This window comes from Dreissena polymorpha, chromosome 2 (genome assembly GCF_020536995.1).
Source record: "Dreissena polymorpha isolate Duluth1 chromosome 2, UMN_Dpol_1.0, whole genome shotgun sequence".
NCBI classification, from domain to species: domain Eukaryota; kingdom Metazoa; phylum Mollusca; class Bivalvia; order Myida; family Dreissenidae; genus Dreissena; species Dreissena polymorpha.
The window spans coordinates 35,284,355-35,305,916 of NC_068356.1; the positions used below are offsets into that span (position 1 = coordinate 35,284,355).

The 21,562-nt window shown below is 33.0% G+C and overlaps 1 protein-coding gene across 5 annotated transcripts in view; it reads right to left on the reverse strand.

Annotated features, from left to right (window-relative positions):
• Window positions 1-21,562, reverse strand: part of LOC127866575 (cGMP-dependent protein kinase 1-like) — a 212,936-nt gene that overhangs the window by 154,923 nt on the left and 36,451 nt on the right. For all 5 annotated transcript variants that reach the window (XM_052407200.1, XM_052407201.1, XM_052407203.1 and 2 more), the window contains one exon: window positions 12,483-12,546. The gene's annotated coding sequence lies outside the window, so the exon portion shown is untranslated. The remainder of the gene's footprint in view (window positions 1-12,482; window positions 12,547-21,562) is intronic.

Below are 21,562 nucleotides of genomic sequence, written 5' to 3' on the forward strand. Positions count from 1 at the left end.
AGTAGCATTACATCATTTTGAAATAAACATCTTGTCTAATCTATGTATGAAACAACATTTTAGGTCTATCAATTCGTTATGATAATCTTTTTAACAATTCAACCAGCTAACAAATATTGTGGTGGAAACGAGTAAGTTAGTTCTTGATACATTACAAAGTTAATGTATTAGATCCATTCGTATCATTCCTGTTTGATTACACATAACACATTCTCGCATGAAATCCGAGTTGATAAAAACATGCATGGACAATTTGTCCTCAATCGAAGCCACAACAACAGCGAGTTCATTAGCCAGCCAGACAGACTTCCTTGAAGCAACTTCTGATTAATGGCGGAATGAAAGAGAAATATAAAACCCAATACCTCATAGGGCATAATTATCAGAATCCGATTAGTATAAGTTCTATGATGTCAAGCATTCTTTGATTTGTGATTTTTTAATTAAGGCAAATCGCATAGTTTGTTATTTTCCCGGTCGGTCGAAGAAACGATGGCAAGTGACCAAATAGTTTCTGAAAATCAACTGAGTTACATGTTAAGTGTGGTAAAATATCCCTAAAACAGTTGATAATGTTGTTAATGCATATAATGTACAATGTAAATGCACATCGAATGAACATATAGTATACTGTTTGATTGTGTATAATAGTATAACATCAATGTAACCCGAACGAATTTTAACAAATTATTCCGTTAAAACCCTTAAATGCACCTTATTTTACCAAAGCAATATGAGGAGAAAAATAAGTTCGTTTTAAGGAATTGAACGTAGTATAAATAAAGCTTTTTAAATATATCGTATTGCGACAGTATTGAATTGTAAGTACTGTCTGAACGCTATCCCCATGTAATGTCAGATCATATTGACAGAGCTCCCTCAAATTTGCGTTGTAGAATTGGTAAATATCAATGAATATCAGCAAATGTTTATCATATATTTTCATTTTGCATTGATATATGACCTTGAGTCGTAGAGACTTCCGCGCGTTGTTTCTGGACAGGTGGCGTGGAGGTCTTAAAGAAGAGAACGTTATGATTACAACATTCAGCAATAAACAATGTGTGTGCCTGATGTCCATGTTCAACATCATCCATTTGCTATTCGCATCAAGTAAATACTCATTTCCATACATAAAATAGTTAATGAAACCTCAGCTGTAAATAGGTTCTCGAATGATATTGTAGTTACTCAGCTGTGAACGTTGCTGTGTACAACGCTTGTATACATGAAAGCTGCTTACAATACATCCGCTATTAACTCATATTAATATTCCAATGAATAGCTGAGTGTTTTTAAGAGACCAGAAATTAGTATCCACATTTCTTTGCTGTATTGTTAAGCCCCTCTCCCCTACCACACACACACAACAGTAGTGCAAAGTCGTTGAATGTTCCCATTTAGTTCAATGTGACATTTTGTATTTACTAATGTCGAGATGAAACAAGCCATAATTTACTTCATATTTGATTAAGAAGTCGTACTCTCTTAACCATTATCTCTTGTAAATTTTGTCGATTTTAAAAGTAAACAACTAGAATAGGACATTTGATACTAGATGTGAAATGTAAGTGTCACATTGAGCTGTTTATATTTTGGAGTTATATTTAAATGTTCACTGTAATAACGACAGTGAAATAATATATTGTCAGTCTATTAAATTGTAACTTTTCTAGCTGTGTAACCAGCTAGCGCTTTGTTAGGCTATTTATTTGTGTTATTTTTATTTAGCTTCACAAACAAAGGCAACCAACAAGCGAACGATGTTTTATCGGCATAAAATTCAACTTCACATTAAAGCGAGTACATACGATATTATTTCTTTGTTTGAAATCAGCTGAAACGTTAAGAAATCAAACAAGAAAGACATTAAGAAGAACTAATACCAAAACATTCGTAAGCGGAATACAAGTTGTATTCAATATCATCTCATTCAAAGGTGGTTAGCGTATGGCTATGATATTAATTAGTGAAAACATCTTTTGAATGATTAATAATCAAATTATAACAAACAATCAACTTTTCTGAAAAAAATAATTTTCACTATCAAATATATTTATTTGATAGTGAAATTATTTTTTTCATTAAAGTAGATTATTCGTTATATGATACAACATATGATACAACAAAAACGAATACAAGTGTCAGTTTGGGCATTAGCTTGCTCGTTATAAATTTTAATACAGTAATCAATACTTGATTGATTTTACCAAATAAAGATTGTTAATTAATTGTATTTTATATCCTTTATCATATTTATATGTTGGTTGTATATTGCGCGATGAAAATGTTTACATTGAAATCGTATAAACTCTGCACTTTAAGTGCGTTGAAGCCGTCGAAAATAACGTCCATAAAACAGTGTTCATTTACGTTTTTTTTTCGACTTAGTGTTGCAAATAAACTAATAAGTTTCTTTAATACAAATTCAATAAGCGACATTATTAATTATAATGAGTCCTTTTATACACGTATCCTAACAATTTTAAACGTTTACGCGCGCGGTTTTGCAATTAGATGGTAACACCTGTGCAAAATATGTTATATATAAATAGAGAAAGCAAATTGAAGATTTAGTTTTAAGTTTTAAATCGAAATGAAAGAAGTTCATTCAATGTAGGACATGTGAAAAACATCATGTGACTAATAAATTAACCGTTCATTTGAAATGAATAAATTTCACATTACCTGGAAACATTTTAATTATACCTGATTAAACAAATACAATACTATTTGTTAATGTAACAATTGCTGGTATTTGACATACAACTAAACAGTGAAACTTACACTGTTAACGTTAATAATTATAATTATATTCCAATTTATACTTTATATTTCCTTTAAAAGTATAACTATTCACTGCTAGAAACAAGATAATACAGGAAAATATTCCCGCACATATAACTAATTTATATTACAGTTTTGAAGCAAGACAGTCAATAATTATACAATTCAATACATGTCAGTCTAACTAGGAATGAAATTGTAAAAAGCAAACAAGAACATCACTTCCTTTCGCAGATGCGTGATCTAGAAACGCATGTTTAACATATTAAATATACATTAAAAAGTTATCAATATGTACATATAACATTAATATTTACTACTTTCATGGTTGCTGTATAGTTTATACTATAATCAATGCAATACAAATTATGCACTACACGCCAGTTTGTATGATTAATAACTACTGTTAAAATAATAATATTTTGTGTCAAGTAACCATTCATTACAATTTTCTGTATGTCAAGAAACCAATCGGTTAATTATAATGTCTGAGTGTCAGTAAATATTTCTTTAGCTCAAACAAACTATATTTAGTGTGATTATTATTCAACGAATGAGCAATATTTTATAGCTTATTAAAAATCATAATAAACACTGCCTTAATAGATATGCTTTAATTTTATGGAAATTGCAACGTCAATATATATATATATATATATATATATATATATATATATATATATATATATATATATATATATATATATATATATATATATATATATATATATATACTATAAGCTCAAAACTTTCCTACATAACTCGCTTTAAAAATCCTTGTCATCCGCATCAGGACACCTATTATATGAATAAATGTATTTCTCACAATCTAACAAAAAACTTGCCTAAAAAAAATATCTCATTTCTGTGCGGTCTAAAAGCTATCAAGAATGTTCAAAGTCTTTGACGAAAAAAGTTCATTCGAACCACTAAACGTTTGATAAATCTAGGTCAATGAAACAGAACACGCACAAAATTAAAAGAAAATATGTTGGCTTTGCCATCGCGGTAAGGTTGATATTATCCATCAACAATTACAAGTATCTGGTAAAGGCAAAGGCAAGTAGTAATTCTCTTCCAATTTAAATCAAGGACGTGTGGAAATCTAAATTACTAAGAACGATTTAAATGTGCACTGTAATTAAGTTTGTTCAGTAGAATTACATTGACTTTAATATAAGGTTCGTATTCAATCTATTTAAGTAACAACATTCTAGGTTGATAGATTTGAAGATTATCTTTTAAACAATATATGTAACTGGTGGAAAAAATGACTTTTTGTGCAAAGCAATCGGAATGTATTTCATGTATGATTACAAACCAAATATTCTCGCATGTAATCCGAATTCATCAAAATATAGATTGACATGTTGTCCTCGATCGCAGCAACTGCCTTACAAAATCTACAAGAACGTGATCGTTAACCAACCAGACAGAAGTCCTGGCATAAATTCTAATGACTGGCGGAATAAAAGAGAAATATAAAATCCAATACCTTGTGGGGCGCAATTTTCTGTCTCCGATTAGTCTGAACTATGTGGTGTCAAACATTATTCGACGGATTTTTAAGAGACTTGTTTACAGTTTGGCAAAAAGACAAATACTTTTAACAAGAGGGCCTGAAAGGCCCAAAGTCGCTCACCTTAGATAACAAGATATTATTGGGACAAATCTTCTGACCAAGTTTCACGAAGATTGGGGAAAATAAACGGGCCTCTAGAGTGTTAATACGGTTTTACTATAGCCATAAAAGGAATAATGCCCCGCCCCCTGGCAGCCATGTTTTTCAACCAACGGCATCATTTTTTAACTCTTCCAAGATATTATTGGGATGAATCTTCTGACCAAGTTTCATGAAGATCGGACAGTAAATGTGGCCTCTAGAGTGTTAACAAGATTTTACTATAGCTATATAAGGAAAAATGCCCCGCCCCTTGGAAGCCAATTTGTTCAAGCAAACATTATTATTTTCGAACTCATCCAAGATATCATTGAAACCAAGATGCTTACCAAATTTCATGAAGATTGGACAATAAATGTAGCTTCTAGAGTGTTTTTCATGAAGATTGGACAATAAATGTAGCTTCTAGAGTGTTAACAAGGTTTTACTATAGCCATATATAGCCATATAAGGAAAAATTCCCCGCCCCTGGTGGCCATGTTTTTAAACCATTTTCGAACTCATCCAAGATATCACTGTGACAAAACTTCTGACCAAGTTTCATGATGATCCGAAAATTAATGTGACCTCTAGAGTGTTAACAAGGTTTTACTATAGCCATATAAGGAAAATAGCCCCGCCCCCGTGGTGGCCATGTTTTTAAACCAACCGGCATCATTTTTGAACTCGTCCAAGATATTATAGGGATGAATCTTCTGACCGAGTTTAATGAAGATCGGACTATAAAAGTGGCCTCTAGAGTGTTAACAAGATTTAACTATAGCCTTATAAAGCCATATAAGGAAAAATGCCCCGCCCCTTGGCAGCCATGTTTTTCAGACAAACGTAACCAATTTTGAACTCATCCAAGATATCAATAAGATAAATCTTCTGACCATATTTCATGAAGATTGGACAATAAATGTGGCCTCTAGACTGTTAATAAGGTTTAACTATAGCCATATAAGGAAAAATGCACGGCCCCCTGGCGGCCATGTTTTTCAACCAACCGACATCATTTTCAAACTCGTCCAAGATATTATTTGGATAAACCTTCTGACCAAGTTTCATTAAGATTGGACAATAAATGTGGCCTCTAGAGTGTTAACAAGATTTTACTATAGCCATAAATAACCATATAAGGAAAAATGCCCCGCCCCTTGGCAGCCATGTTTTTCAAGCAAACGTAACCATTTTCAAACTCATCCAAGATATTATTAAAAGCAATCTTCTGACCAAATTTCATGAAGATTGGACGATAAATGTGGCATCTAGAGAGTTAAGAAGGCAAATGTTGACGCCGCACAACGCACAACGGAAAACGGACGACGGACGACGGACAAAAAGCGATCATAAAAGCTCAACATGAGCACGTTGTGCTCAGGTGAGCTAAAAAAAAATACTGAATTAAATTAATACTCTAAGAGGTTATGATCAAATGGTGTATTTAAGAATCTATAGATTATTGCAAGTTTAATATGCATGGGGAAGGATTATTATTAAGACATCACTTTATAATATAAAAATACTGTCAAACATGCACTTAAAAACAATTTTAATTCTGTTATGTATAATCATATTTAGAATGCTAAATGTTTCCCAATTTCATAGTTTATAGCGCTATTTTCCCAATTTCATGGTTTATCGCGCTAATTTTCCCAACCCAAATGGCACAGGCTGTAACAAATAAAAGCAAAAAAAATCACTGAAGGTTTAACTATAGCTATATAAGGAAAAATGCCACGCCCCCTTGGCGGCCATGTTTTTCCACAAACCGGAACCATTTTCGAACTCATCCAAGATATCATTGGGACAAATCATCTGACCAAGTTTATGATGATCGGACAATAAATGTGGCCTCTAGAGTGTTAACAAGGTTTTACTAAAGCATGATATAAAGCCGTATTAGCAAAAATGCCCCGCCCCCTGGTGGCCATGTTTTTTAAGAAACCGAAACCATTTTCGTTCTCATTCAAGATATCATTAGGACAAATCTTCTGACCAAGTTTCATGAAGATCGAAAAATAAATGTCGCCTCTAGAGTGTTAACAAGGTTTAACTATAGCCATATTAGGAAAAATGCCCCGTCCCCTGGCAGCCCTGTTTTTCAACCAACCAGCATCATTTTTAAATTCGTCCAAGATATTATTGGGATAAATCTTCTGACCAAGTTTCATGAAGATCGGACAATAAATGTGGCCTCTATAGTGTTAACAAGGTTTTACTATAGCCAAATAAGGAAAACTGCCCCGCCCCCTGGCGGCCATATTTTTTTCACCGATCTGGACCATTTTCGAACTCGTCCGAGATATCAAAAAAACAATGTTTTGACCAAGTTTCATGATGATTGAACAATAATTGTGACTTCTAGAGTGTTCACAAGGTTTCTCTATAGCCATATAAGGAATACTGCCCCGCCCCCTGGCGGTCATGTTTTTCAACGGACCGGAACCATTTTTGAACTCATCCAACATATCATTTAGAAAAACATTTTGACAAAGTTGCATGAAGATTGGGCATCAAATGTGACTTCTTAGATAACCATTAATAAGCCAACTCACATTGGAGGTTTATTTAAACAATAAATAACAGCATTCTTCAAATACTTGGAACATACATTACAGTCGTATTTAAAAACCAACATCTAAACGATGCAATAAGCTTTATATCGAGTATTAAAAATTTAAACAATAGGACAAAATATAGTACGGCCTCACTTGATGCGGCCTAAAATTTTGTTAGTACATGGCCTCTAGCGTGTTCACAAGTTCATTTCCTTTTCTTTGATATGCCAAAATGAGTAAGTGTTTGACCAAACATGGCCCAGTTTTTAAGTGTTTCTATAAATAATTGAGGCGTATGCTTTGACCAAATTTTAGAAAGAATTGGCAATAAATGTAAAGTTTTCTCAGGCTTTTTCTTTAACATAAGAAAGTGCTCTAGTTTTGGAACCCACATCACCTGTGACGAACTCGGCCGAGATTTTATTGGGTCAAATTTTATGAGCAAGTCCCATGAAGATTTGGTAATAACTGTGTCCCAAAGAGCTGTTTTCTTTATTTGAATTGTGACCTGTTTTACTCCAAGGATACGGCATTTAAACTCGGTTGCAAAATTATTCGGATAAATGTTTTAATGAAGTTTCCCGAAGATTGAAAATAAGTGTGGACTTTAAAGTGTGCACAAGGCAAATGTTTACGACGCTCGACGCAAGACGGTCAACGAAAAACGTACAAAAGCTAAGCACAAACGCCCACTATGAGCATGCCGTGTTCAGATGAGCTAAAAAGAACGTCAAGCGACTGTTACAAATAATGGCTGTTCACTGTATGCGGCTCTGCACTTTCTGTGCGATAGCATGTTGTTTACTTCATGGAAGGTTTGCCGACGCTTTCATTTTAATTTATATACTTCGGAAGACTCTTTGACAAAATAATGACCAACCAGGCAGTCCAAAATTTACATGGGCCGTACCTGAAGCCTGCCTTGCTGGTCACTGTTGGGCCTGAAGAGGGATTTTCTGTTTCATATTCAGTACATAGATTTTTTCTTGTGTATAAACTGAATATAATCAACGATTTAATCGCCAGTGACATACATTGACAAAAAAAACGTATAACTCTCAAAGTAAATTATAATCCAGAATATATTCCTATTTTAAAATATGCATAAAATATTAAATACCGTTTTTAGTTGACTTCAAATAATTAATTCCTTTTTAAGAATTGTTATTGTCAACATCGTTATATAACAAAATGACTTCACACAGTGTACAAGTCAAACGTGCCGATTTTATACGAACATAAAAAGCACATCAACATTGATTTACATTTTAATAAACACATACCGATCATTGGCTTGAATGGATTTTTTTGATAACCCGTATTACTATGTTTATCGCACGCACGGGCTATATTACAAACTTTCCTCACACTTACACAAATGATGTTGTATTGTAATTTTTATTTAACAAATGAAAATAATCTTTTATAGCCTATTAAAATTAACAAAACTCCCCTAAATAGCTATGCCTTAATTTTACGGGCATTGCAGATCTAATCAAAATATATAGATATATACAATATTCTCAAAGTTTTCCGATATAGCTCGCTTACAAAACCCGAATGTTATCCTTGTCAGAAAACTTATTGGAAACCTATCATTCGAATAGATATCATAACAGGCCAAGAAAAGCATTGACTTAAAATATCTTACTTTGGTGCGACCTGCAAACTGTCAAGAGTACACATTGATATCGTTTTGGTTAAACAGCATCCACAAGTATTCTAACAGTCTGTGACGAAAACATATTACTTTGTACCACAAATTGGTCGATAAATCTTTGTCATTCAAAACAGAACACGCAGAAAATTAAAAGCAAATATGTGGTCTTTGCCATCGCGGTAAGGTTGATATTTTCCATCAACATTTACACGCATCTGGTAAACGCAAATCAAGTAGTGATTATTTTCCATTTTGTATCACAGACGTGTGGAAATCGAAAATAGTAATCACGATTTTACTTCACATTTTAATTAAGTTAAGTAGGATAACATCAATTTTCAAATACGTTTCATGTTCAATCTTTTTTACTAACATCAAGCTAGGTTAATAAAATCGTGAAGATTTTATTTTGAACAAATCATATAGCTGACATATATTGAAGTGAAAAAAGTAAGTTAGTTTTTCATTGAAAGCAAACGGAATTAATTTGATCTATTTGTATTATTCACGTATGATTACAAACCAAATATTCTCGCATGTAATCCGAATTCATCAAAATATAGATTGACATGTTGTCCTCGATCGCAGCAACTGCCTTACAAAAACAACAAGAACGTGATCGTTAACCAACCAGACAATATTCCTAGTGGCAACTTCTCATGAATGGCGGAATAAAAGAGAAATATAAAATCCAATACCTACTTGGCGCTATGATTACGATTAGTCTGAACTATATTAAGTCAAGCATATTTCGACGGTTTTTAAAGAAACTTGTTTACAGTTTTGAAAAATGACAATTAATTTTGAGAATGTAGAACAAAAACATGGGGAAGATTTAAATCTGGTTATTGCAAAAGTATTTAGTTACATTTATCGTGGGTTATGACAAATATATAATCGATACTGTTCTGCTAGCAAACACCACCACTGTCGCGGTGCAATACAATTTTTAAGGCAACTTTGATCATGGCGAGTGCTCGATCGAACAACCTTACCATGTCGCTAACACAGCTAATTACCAATCATTCTTAGTTTGGTACCATGACAATAATTAATAATTATTTACCCAATACACCAAAAAGAGTTTCGATAATAAAATATGCATTTCGTATAAACCGATACATTGTGTTTCTAACGAAATAACGTTGACTGCATGTAAATCTACAGTTTATCATCAACAATTTTATTTCTTAACCCCAATTTGACCCATTCAAAACCTCTTGAGCATATATCATAAAAAGTGTTACTTAACCAAACTATTCTTCCAAAGCATGGCGTAAAATATATTTGGTTATAATTCAATAATAACGTTTTGAAAGTATTCGAAATGAAAACACTCAATAAAAGAAGAGTCGTGTTTGAACGAGTTTTAACATTATTTGTATAGATCTCAACCTTGGTAACATTACAACCATGGTCATTTGACAACCTTGTACACATAGTAACCAGGGTCATATTGTAACCTTGAGTAAAGTTCTTACCCAAGACTAAAAGTTTGTTGGCTATCTTCTGAGAAATAATGTATTTAATGTAGTATAATGCATGACGATTGAACTTAAAAATATGACTTCATACGTGTTAACAAGGTTTTACTTTAGCCATATAAGGAAAAATACCCCGTCCTATTGCAGTAATGTTTTTCAACAGACCTAAAACATTTTCGAACTCATCCAATATATCTTTAGAACTAATCTTTTGACCAAGTTTCATGAAGATTGGACAATTAATGTGACCTGAAGAGTGTAAACAAGGTTGTCATATAAGCATACAAGAAAACCTGCCACATCCCCTCGCAGCAATTTTTTCATCCGGCCGTAAACACTTTCGAACTCGCTCAAGATATCGTGAGGACACGTGTTCTGATAAAGTTTTATGAAGATTTGACATTTAATGTGGCTTCTAGAGTATTCACAAGGTAAATGTTGACGACACGTGACGCACAACACACGACGGACGACGGACAAAAGGCGATCACAAAAGCTAACCATGAAGACGTTGTGCTCAGGTGAGCTAAAAAACAAAATCGCACATATGAAGACTTATACTTTCTATATCATAACAAGAAACCGTTGGAGACGGGTGATGCTCCCCAAAGGATTTTTTTGTCACATTATTGCACTATATATTCAGATAAAAGGAAACGTCTTGAGGGGCATAACTTTGGACAAAATAATACGATGGATGGTTTAGCAACTTAAAAATTTCAAAGGGCCATAACTCTCTAAATAAATCATCTAACCAGAGCCCACTAATAACATGCGCATCTCCTAAAGGTTGTTAAGCTTCCCATAAATCTTCATTGTATTCCAGTCAGTAGATGGGGAGAAATAGCCCGGACAAGAATTGCACTATATGTACAGTTTTTAGAAAATTTCAAAGGGCCATAACTCTGTGAAAAATCATCCGACCATAACCGGCTGATAATATGCACATCTCCTGTTGGTATTGAAGCTTCCCATAAAGTTTCATTGAATTCCCGTAATTAGTTGCTGAGAACTAGCTCGAACAAGAATTGCACTATATGTACAATGGAAAATTTCAAAGGGCCATAACTCTGTGAAAAATCATCCGACGAGAACCGGCTGATAATATGCATATTACTTCTTGGTAGTGAAGCTTCCCATAAAGTTTCATTGAATTCCAGTCATTAGTTGCTAAGAAATAGCCCGGACAAGAATTGCACTATATGTACAGTTAATCGAAAATTTCAAAGGGCCATAACTCTGTGAAAAATCATCCGACCATAAAGTTTCATTGAATTCCAGTCATAAGTTGCTGAGAAATAGCCCGGACAAGAATTGCACTATATGTACAGTTAATCAAAAATTTCAAACGTCCATAACTCTGTGAAAAATCATCTGACCAGAATTGGCTGATAATATGCACATCTCCTTTTGGTAGTGAAGCGTCCCATAAAGTTTTATTGAATTCTGGTCATTAGTTGCTGAGAAATAGCCCGGACAAGAATTGCACTATATGTACAGTTAATGGAAAATTTCAAAGGGCCATAACTCTGTGAAAAATCATCCGACCAGAACCGGCTGATAATATGCACATCTCCTCTTGGTGGTGAAGCTTCCCATAAGTTTAATTGAATTCCGGTCATTAATTACTGAGAAATAGCCCCGACAAAAATTGCGCACGGACGGACGGACACACGCACGGACAGACGAAGCGGCGACTATTTGCTCCCCCAAAACATTTTGGGGGAGCATACAAAATCCACTGTGTACATATGTTAGGGTCAATAAGTTGTTTATTATTATTTAATAACTTGTCATTATTTATAAGTTTACTCTTGGTATTAAAACGTCATCAAAATATTTGGTATTTTCAATTGACGGCTTAACATATGTAAATGCTGTGCGTGATATCTTGATTATTTAACCATTTAATTCGATACAAGCTGTTGTTTATCCGCAGGATACACCAATGTACAGATCAAAGTTGTTATGATCAACATGGGTGAGCTATAAGAGAGTAAAACTAAACACGAGTTTTTAAATTATTAAAACTTAGTAATGTTCTATTAGTCCTACACTATACACCAACCACATAATAGTAAAATCCTAGCATTTCTTATACAGCAAAAAAGCGACTAATCATTATAATGATAATGTTAACGTTTAAGGACATACACATACTTTCATACACTTAATAAGAACGAACGTTTTTAATACAAACAAAAACAATTTAATTGGACGTAAATTCCAAATGTTTCAATGTTATTATTCTCCAACAAGAACGCATGGAAACAATATTGCTTAGGAAAGGAAAACATAACATTAATAAGCTATTGCTACAGACTTACCTCGAAGCAGGTCGTTATTTAGCAAAATAATGGTCACAAATGTGTCATCCGTACAGTCAGAAACCTGAAAATGCATTGCCGATCTTTTATATTGGGATTACATTATAATAATTATTTGGTATATTGTTTTATTAAATCGCAATAATAACCGATTGTAATGTCCTCTTTCTTACTTTAAATTGAAATTAAAATTACACGCACTCAATACAGCTCAATTACATAATAACACTTTATAAAGCAACGACAAATGTTTGCAGTTCACAGATCACAATGCCTTAAATTCATTTAAACCATCATCCAGTTGACATTTGGTAAATACTCTTTGCTATACACTTAATACTTAATGATACCACGGCTGCAAATAAGTGTTCAAATACTATTGTAAAGTAGTGATTTTCTCAGCTGTATATATTGTTGCGTACAAGGCTCGTATACATGACAGCTGTTGACTTTAAACACGAGAACACTGCTTAATACTCCAATAAACAATTGTATGGTTTTTATAGCAAAGAGTCGAGTATCCCCTTGTCACTAGTTCATTTTTAACGACACGTTCATGCGAACTCGTACCGACGTTTTGTCTTTCAATTTAGTTCGAAGTGAAAGTTGGTATTAACTCACACGACAAAACGAGCAATCATTTTACTTCACGTTAAAAAAACGAGCCAAATCATCTGTACTATTATGTCTTTTGTTTTCGGGGTAAATTAAGAAATTCAATTTGATACTGAAGGATGCGGAAAGTCAATTTGTGACTTTCATAGAAGTGAATGCAATTAAATAAAATGCACATTCGTTTGGCTATTTAGCTGTATTTACATGACGTCTTTACATTTGCATATACATCTAAGTATTATTGCATTTTAATTTTATGTTTTGTAACAATAAATAATCCACGTTACTCTATAAACAGGTCTTGCACTATAAGAGGCTGTCATTGAATCATCTGAGTATACATTTCAATAACGTAATGTCGTCCTCATGAGAACACTTATGGACAAGTACTATGTGCATTCTCGGATAAAAAACAGACGTATCTATCCAAAAGACAATCTTTGATGGGGTCGGCCAATTGTTTGAGTAAACATTAAAGTCGTTTAGTGTAAAATATCAAAATCTATATATACACAGTCGGTGACGAAAATATTACTTTGTACCATTAAACTTTAGATAAATCTTCGTTTTTATACTGAAATCGACGAAAATGAAAGGGAAACATATGGTTTTGCCATCGCGTAAAAGTTTTCAATAGCATCAACATTTACAAACACCTGTGCAATTAACTACTCGGTAAAAACTACAGTCGATTTTCATTCCTTTATTTTAGTAATTTATCGTGATACACATTTATCGTAGGATAACCATTAATAAGCCAACTCGCAATTGAGATTTATTTAAATAATAAATGACAACATTCTTCAAATACTTGGGATATTTATAGCAGTCGTATATTAAAAACCAACATTTAAACGAAGCAATTAGCTATTACTCGAGAATAGAAAATTAAAAAATATGACAAAAGACAGAAAGGCATTACTTTATGAGGCCTAAAAGTGTAATTATATTTAAATTGAAAACTTCATTAAAAGCACATTACTGTGAAAACGTTAATCTATATTTTGTATACGAGGCAATAGCTATACTTGTGAGACAATAGCTATACGTGTGATTGTGTCGCATCACCAGGTTCGTCAATTGCAATATCTATATGATCCTTTGACAGAATTATGACCCGCCAGGCAGTCCCAAATTCATATGGACCGTACCCGCAGGCTGCCTTGATGGTCACTATTGTGCCATTGAGCCAGAAGATATATTTTCTGTTTCTTATATTTTCCCAACTTGTTTTTTCTGTGCATCAATCTGTAAATAATCAACGATTGTATCAGCAGTGGCACACATTGACACAAATTGTGTAACTCTCAAAGTAAGTTCTAATTTAGAACAAATTCCCTTTTTAAAACATGCCTCTATTTATATATTTGTTTGTAATTGATTTCAAATAATATGTCCGTTTTAAAGCATTGCTTTTATTAACATAATAAAGCGATTTGTTACAGTGCAACTTAACTAGGTGTTACCACGGGGCGACGAAATTCATTACTATTTTGCACGCGCGGTCTATATTATATAAATATCACAGGCAAATGAACAGAACAGTAAGTATTGCACACGGAGGAGATTGATGTATATATACATTTAACATGTGAAAGTCACGTTCGGTATAAGAAAAGAAATAGTGATGTGTCCTTATACTCTAGATGGCCTTTGTCGCATTCTATAAATAAAGGGCATATTTATGGTAGTAAGAAAATGTATATATTTATAAATACAAAAAAACACGGTATAAAACAGTTGAGTTCAATACGTGTATCTTTTTAACCAGCAATTATTACTAATTTTATATCTAAGTCATGAATGAGTTTCCGTTGAACTCAAACGGGAAAAACCTGCTATACTTTTCGTTTCTCTGATCTATACAGTCATCATACAGTGCTCATTGTCTCAGTCGCTATCACTGGTAATAAAAAAATAAAAAAAATTATAAAAGCTTTATTAAGTCATTTGGGATCATGGCACAAGAGAACTGCATTATCAATATTCTGAAACATAATTAGGTGATACAATCTCAAGCGAGCTGTCCGGCGCTCCTCAATAACTAAATAAAACATGTATGATTAATGTTCGTTTAAACAAAGCAACATAATGAATACTTTGCGATGCACTGATTACTAGCTTAAAAGCATAATTATAACGATAGAAATCGTTGACAAATAAGACCGAGTGCCGTCTCTTTTATTATTCGTAATTATCACATTGAAACATCCACAATAAGTTCGTTTTTTTTGCAGTAAATGCTACTTTCACTGATCAAATATTAGCAACGCTTGCTCATTTTGTCAGGCATAAAGATCAACGTGAAACAAAGAAAAATGCCCGAGTTAATACATTTATTTGAACTAAGGGTCCATAGCTAACAAAATATAAGACTCGTTATGCCAATGCACCAAAAGTACATGATGTTGTTCTGTGTGGGCATAATAGTTTCCATTTAAATGCATAAATTTTTTTATTTGAGAACACGTTGTGTGGACACCATTATATCCATTAAGAACGTAAAAGGGTTTATTGGTTTAACAATAATCCTTTAAGTATACTATGTTATAATACAATCTTACCTGACAAAAGAAGCAACATATTTACTTCGGATACAGGATTCTTACATGTTTAATAATTATCTGTTACACAATCGTAAAAACTATTCAAATTCACGATTGCATAAATGACATTATATCATACATTTTATCAACTAAAATGTTAGTTGTTATGCAAACGTATCTTAGTTTCTGATAATAGTCCAATCCAGTGGCACGCGTTCTATAACTGCAAGTAGTGTAACAGTTTCGGTTATTACAATTTGAATACCTGCAGAAACTAAAGATCAGCAAAAAACATGACGCTTCTTATTATAACAAATACTTTTAGTCGACAATACTCTGATATATACGTGCATAACATTGATCAATACAGTTTTTATATACTTATGTGCACACAAAACTGTTACATATTATTTAATAACATATCAATATAACGTAATCCTTAACATGTTTTATTTATAACAAAGGTTCCAAAATATTACAATCATATTTATTCTTTCTATATTTTTTTAACACTGGGGTTTAATATCAGTTATTTACTGGTCCCCTGAACATGCAATCAAGTTGGTTAAAAAAATACACTTAACCAGAAAAAAACTATACATTAGTTTAGAAATGGGTTCTACTGTAACATGTTCTATAATTTGGACCAAATGGCATTTGGGAACCAAATCGAGAATTTGATTATATTTTGAAAAAAATACTGCTGATGCCTTACCTCGATGTAGGTTTGGAGCAAACGAATGGTCACAAATGCGGTTTATCCAAAAAATGTACATTTACAAACCTTTAGTCCAGATTTAATATTACAATTAAATTTTGATATTTATTATGCATATTCTGTAATTTTATCACAACATTTACACGTACAAATTTACACTTCTTGACTGTTAATTGAAAGCATTACTGGGCAATACTATACACAAATACATTTTGCTGCTCCTCTAACCATACAGCCATGAAATATGTTTACTTTTAAGCCCACTGTTTACAGACCATTTCAGTTCACACAGTTCTTTAAATAAATTTACATCATCATCTATTTGTTATCCGTATAAAGTCAATACTTAACACGTAATAGCAAATGAAACCAAGACTGTAAATATTAGATCAATTTATATTGAAGTGCAATCATTTACCCAGTTGTGTACACCTTTGTGTGTACATTCTGTGTGTAAGACGTATTCATAAAAACTGCTGCCAATAAACACGCAAAAAAGTTAAATACTCCAATTAATATGTTAGTATGCGTCCCTTTCTCATTTAAATCAACACGACCCTCGCCTTAAAATAGCGCAAATTCGAACTGACTATCTAGGCCCATTTAGTTCAAAATGAAATATTGTATTTACTCATGTCCAGATAAAAGAGTCAATAAATTACTCCACATTTAATAAAAGAGCCGATTTCTCGTCACCATTATCTGTTCTTAATTTCGGATTCTTAACACAATCAGAGTTTTGATACTGAACGACGCGAATTACCCAAAAACTCATATTTAACTCTATGTTTTTTTAATTTATAAGTTGATTTACATAAAACAAAACGTATGTGTGCAATTGATTGACGTCTGTCAAATTTAGAGCATATAACGAAAATTAACTAAATGTTCCTCCATATGCAGGGGGGGGGGGCATGCGTATTCGGGAGCTGACTTAGTTTAAATGAGATTAGTTGGAATTCACTTCCAAAATGGAGTCTTTTTGATGATTTTTTCGTTAAGGAGTAGCGTGGATTTTCCTTCGGTAAGCCACTTAATAGTTATATTTCGTTAAAATGAATAATCGCTTCCGGCTCTACGGGGTTTGAGCTTCCCTCGGTTTTTTGTTTCAATATCGTAGACGTTGGATTACAAAAGTTATTGTCGAACAGCCGTCCAAAACTTAGTTTCTTACTTACCTGACTTTCGAGTAATCTGATGTACTTATATCAGTTTTTCTTATTAAACAAAGTATTAGTGCATGTGTATTGTACAACAAAATTAACATCACGATTATTTTATTTTCTCGACGCGGTTCTATCTCTAAAAATGTATGTATTGCCGAATTATATTGGTTTAACCCCCTCTCTGGAACTGACTTTCTTTTAAGCACGTTTTAGGACCTGACTTTCAAATTAAAATCAGCTGTTTCGTATGTATAAGGGCATCTGTAATAAAATTACATTTGAAGTCCAATACTATTTATTTATATCATGCTATGTTTTGCAATATAAGGGGTTTGTTAATCAAGTTACTTCCTGTAGAATATAGTAGTGAAATACGAAAAACCTGCAGACTAACTGAAAAAAAGTTCACCTTTTTTCCAGAAAATGTGTTGTGTTGTGGCTGATATACGAGATAAAATAATCTTTATCAGCCCTTTTTGTAATATTTTAATGAATGTAATTTATTTTAAGACTTGTCGACCCCATTCTGATATGAACTTTTGTTTAACTACTATTTTTACCGTCTTTTCAGTTGATGCCAGTCTTAGAGGGCGTTAATAAGTGCATCTATTATTGCATCTTTCGTTGCAGTATATGTAACTAGAAATTTACATATAGAGGAAGACTGAGAGACCATTCCCCATTCGTGGACTATATGAGTTTAAATGTAGAATATGCCTGAAAAAATCCGTCAACAGCAAATAAAGACACATAAAGCAAACCAAAAAATGTACAGCTTATGTTTGTAGTATTTTTATAAAATCTACATAGACAATTCTGACAAATTATTGTTATAAGTGCTACTTAATTACTCTATTCGTTCCATATATGACATGATGCTAGCTTCCTGTTTTTATTTGGTTATATTAAAATAAACAATTATCTGTGTTACATCATTTCATCACACGATGTTTCTGCATAGATTTTTAAGAGTACTCAGCGCTTACATAGGCCTAAATGGTCAAACTAAATTTGGTTTGAACTAATTCGTTATTCATTTGACACATTAACATTACTTAAGATTAGCGGGCAAATTTAGTAACAACGGAAGAGGTGAACCAATACTTTATTTTTCTCAATACAACAGTCTTAAATAATAAGTGTTCACATAAGTATAAAAGAGAAATAAAATACATGTATATATTGATCATGTCTACTGAAATCATATCATTTGCATAGATCTCTCTATCTACACGTTCACTTTCGCGATTTCAATATATTCACCAACTACAAAACCTGTTTAAAAGCATGTCGTCAAAAATGTTCCACATCAAATTTGCATACATGTATCAGTATTGTTGTGTCAAAACGCGTTAAATGTCATTGTTTTCAATTATCAGTTTATATTTAAGTTTATAATTAAAATAATCTTCCACTGATATACATCGTCTCAGCTCGCGTCAGGTATTCCAAATCGGTTCGGGCATTTCGAATCGCCATAACGATATTATTGTTGTCTCATTAAAGGGGCCTTTTCACAGATTTTGGCATGTTTTGAAGTTTGTCATTAAATGCTTTATATTGATAAATGTAAACATTGGATAAAAAAGCTCCAGTAAAAAAACAAGAATAAAATTAAAATAAGAAAAAAGGTAACCCTCAGCAGGGCTCGAACCACTGACCCCTGGAGTCCTGGAGTAAAAAGTCTACCACTTAGACCACTCGGCCATTCTTCCGAATACAATGCCAGATGTATTTTATACTTAATATAAGCAATACTCGTAGTTTCACAAAATATAACGACAACAACAGAACTCTCCAAATTATAAATTCGTTTCGCGTTGCAACGCATTATAATTTTCGGGTTTTTAAATCGTCAAAAAATGCATATAATGGCTATTTTATAGCATGGTAAATGTTCAGTATTACTGTTTCCTCACAAATATCATAACTAAAACGAAAATTTGCGAATCTGAAACAACTTTTTTCAATTTTGTCAATTTACCCAAACGTGCAAAAAGCCCATTTAAGCTTTATCGAAACGGCTTTACCCTTTTTTGCTTTTTCAATACACTTATAGTGCATAGTGTATGTCATTGTTCTGTGTGTTAAACTGGCGTGGTACTTAGACGTAATCTTTTTTGTTTGATGGGTGAGCTTCCATGTACATTTCGCTTTCTAGAGCGGTACACACTTAGTAACGCTTTCTTTTTTACCTTGGCAACCTAAACGTCTATAACTGGCGTTTTGTTACCAGAAAATAGTAAGAATCCGTTCAGTAAGCGCAGTATTGTGTTTTAGGCATATTCAAACATACGTATGTTCATTTGTGTTAAAATAAACATATAAAAACAGTATAAATAATACAATCAAATGCCTTATATAACGCACACTAGATGTTAGAGTTAAGTATGTAAGAAAACATTCAAATCAATGTTTATGTCACTTTTGAGCTAATGACTTACTACTAACAAATGCCTCATATATTACATAATGGGCTCATGCAAAAGAATACACAATCTAAACCTTTGACATCTCATGAGAAAAAGGTTTTACAAAACATTCGCATCAATGCGGAATTCATCCACGACAATTATTTCGTGTAAAAACCTTCTAACACGGGCATGAGCTGTGTTTGACGTTTGAAAGTCGTATCGCAAAATATGCTTCAAAGAAAGTCAGTTCCAAAAAGGGGGATTAAACCATTATAATTCGGCATTAAATGAATTAATAGAGATAAAACGCATCTTAAAAATAAAAGAATCGTGGTTTATGCTATATTTACAATTACGGTAAACAAAACACATTTGTGGACGGTTTTCCTTCAATAACCTTTTTCCGACGTTTTCGATCTTGAAACAAAAAATCGAGGAAAGCACAAACACCGTTGAGCAGAAAGGGTGTATTCATTGAGAATAGATACAGAGTGGCTTACCAAGTGAAAAAACACGCTACTCCTTGGCGAAAATCTAGAAAACGACGACCATTTTATAAGTCAGTTCCAACTTGCCTCACTAAAACCCAGTCAGCTCCCGTCTACGCATGCCCCCCCCCCCCCCCCCCGGCATATGGCTATTATATTTATAACGCGTTGTAAATACAGGAAACGCTTTAAAGGCAACCAATGATTGCACCCATTTAAGTTGGATTAAATTTGAATCTCAAATTAATGTAACCTTTGATTTACCATTTCAGTAAATGCTTTTACAACTTATATACATTTGAAATAAGCAAAACGTAATGCCCAAATAACTATGTTTCAATTTTAGGATGTATGCCATGGCTTAATTCTTATATAAATCTCTTTTACACCTCGAATTTCATAATCGACAGAAAAGTTATTTGACACCTACTACCAGTATATAAATATATTTATAATATATGTACTCAGAAAAGCGTAGACAAAGATATGTCTAAATTTGGCGTGGTCTGCACACTGTAAGTGCTCACCTTGATATCATTTTGTTAAATTGTATCCATGATTGTCAAATTCTGTGACAAAACATATAAATTGTACCGTTCATCGTTGAAGATAAGGATTGGTTATCCGAAACAAAACACGCAGAAAATTAAGATAAACCATATGGTATTTACCATCTCGGTAAGGTTGATAATATCAATCAACATTCAATATTACTTGCGCAATAAACTACACAGAAAAAACTCCTGTTATTTTCTTTCCTGTTTTGTAAGAATCTTCAAACATAAGTATCGCAAGAAAATGTGTTCTCTTAATACCGATTTATCGTAAAAACAGCGTAAATAAGCCATGATATAAAACAGTAACGTCCTTCAAATTACTTAAAGCAACATAAGTGTAACTACAAATAAGCATCCGTACAAGAGAAATTTATTCACTTACGGAATAAAGGCTTCAAAACTATACATCTCTGGGAAACATTGTGTGTTCCATTTTGCATCAAATCCGAATTCATGAAAATATATATTGACACGTTTTCCTCGATCGCATCAATTGCCTTTCAGAACTACAGCAGTGTGTTCATTAGCCAGTCCGCACAGAAGCAACAAATCATGATTGGCGGAATAAAAGAGCAA